Consider the following 2,008-nt stretch of genomic DNA (forward strand, 5'->3'; position numbering starts at 1 on the left):
CTTCAGTTCATCTTCTGTTACAGATGGCTCACTGGTGCTAAATCTCATTAATTTAAATGAAAATTAAAATTTGAAATAAATGGGGTCTAACCTTTTCTTCAAAATCATAACAATTCTTGTGCCAAACAGTCATCTCTCTCTCTCTCTCTCTCTACAACCATCCTGAAGCTGTATATAAAAATACAATACAATTTTAATACTAAATGTTAAAAAGTTAATAAAGAAATATACTTTAAAAACTATACAATACCAGGGGCAATGAAATGACATGTATGCCCTTCAGTACAAACATCCTTCCATCAGAGTGGCAATGAAATGACATGTATGCCCTTCATCATGTGATATTTGTAGATTCATGTTTACACCATTGGGTTGGGTTGTTAGGAGTCTCCAGCATATATATCACCCTTCAAAGTTTCAAGATTAGTCTCTATATATAATCTTAATTAATAAAATGATACAAAATAATCAAAATTAAACCATCTTACCTTTTTGTAAATGATCCAACAAACCCATTGCATAAGCCACACCCACAATGTTACCAATCCTTCCCTCAAATACTGTCACCTAATGAATGAGACCAATTTAACAAATGTTAAATAAATCATTCATGTAAATTTCCTTTCATTGTTTCCAATTTACCCATATAATATTGATGAGTTACCCATAGGTGATGAAAATCAGAATCATCTACAAGACAAGTCATAACCTCCTTCACATGGGTGCCTTTTATTTCCAACAATTTTTCAAGGAATACTGAAACTCTGCAACCCTCAACATCATCAGCTTCAGTTCATCTTCTGGTGCTAAAACTAACTGGAAATCATTAATTTAAATAAAATTTGAAGTATTTAAGTTAGGTTGAAATAAATGGCTAACCTTTTCCCTTGTAAACCAACCAACAACTTTAAGCATTCCCATTGAAAGAAAAGTTACTACTCTTCCAACTGGATATACTATACAACAATTAAAGGCCAGCATACCTATTTATTATTTGAGACATTAATTAATTTGACATTATATTTTATTATGAAGAGCTATATATACTTCTGGGAGTAATTTCAGTGAGAAATAAATTAACTCTTACAACCATCAATATAATAAGAGTTGATAAGGGTGGTAATCAAGAATAATAAAAAAGAAGCAAATTTTGTTACTATGTAAATAAAATAGTAGGTCTTGGTGTCAACTACTAACAGGTGTAAAATACATTTCAATTTTCAAGAACCTTGGATCAACAACCACACGATGAACATCTTTTACCTATCAAAATGAATTCAAATGTATTTAGGATCAACATAGATTTCATTATTCTTTGTTATGATTCCAACAGCTAAACAAGGAAACTGTAAGATGAGTGATAGATTGGACCTTTGCTTTCAGAGTCACAAAATTTGACAACTCATTGATCTCTGCTCATATATATCATCACAGCCATCAATCAAAAACACATAAAGTCTAATGACCTGGCATTTACAATTTTCATCATCTTCTTCTTTTTCAGAAAAATAAATGAAAAGACTTGCCATAATAAACTGGAAAAAATACCTTTTCTTTTTTTCTTTGTTTGCTTTGCTGGAGAAAAAGCATACACAAAACATCCGCTTCTTGTATGTGGTTCAAAGCACATTCAATAATGCTCTCTGAATACTCATTTCTATAGGACAAGTATGGATGCTAATTAAATAATTTGATATTGTATAAAGGCTAATTTTATATAAAGTATAAATAAAACATGCTTACCTCAGTTGGGACTTTCCTATTACATTTTCCAAAGTGCTCCCCTGTTTCTTCTTTCTCCTTTCTGGTTTACATATGCTACAAAAGAATCATACTCAGTCAAGATGTAATGAAAAATCACTGAAATCTAACACAACCATAAAATGGAGACTCAAAAACTTAGAATCTAAACCAGTTTGTGACTATTCAAAAACCTGTATTTGCAGATTTTAATCAGTTACTGGATAATCTGATGGGCAAACTCACTAGAGTCACAATCAAAACAACA

At 31.1% G+C, this 2,008-nt stretch overlaps 1 long non-coding RNA gene across 1 annotated transcript; it reads right to left on the minus strand.

The window, feature by feature from the left end:
• Window positions 1-283: 283 nt before the first annotated feature.
• LOC145051649 (uncharacterized) lies at window positions 284-1,659 on the minus strand. Its single transcript, XR_013683752.1, has 5 exons — window positions 1,549-1,659; window positions 1,372-1,466; window positions 665-983; window positions 489-567; window positions 284-407 (listed from the first exon to the last, which is right to left on the minus strand). It is a non-coding gene; the product is annotated as an uncharacterized LOC145051649 (long non-coding RNA).
• Between the last annotated feature and the right edge of the window lie 349 nt (window positions 1,660-2,008).

Source organism: Lactuca serriola, chromosome 5 (assembly GCF_051521515.1).
Source record: "Lactuca serriola cultivar US96UC23 chromosome 5, Lser_US96UC23_V15, whole genome shotgun sequence".
In the NCBI taxonomy this organism is placed as follows: Eukaryota; Viridiplantae; Streptophyta; class Magnoliopsida; order Asterales; family Asteraceae; genus Lactuca; species Lactuca serriola.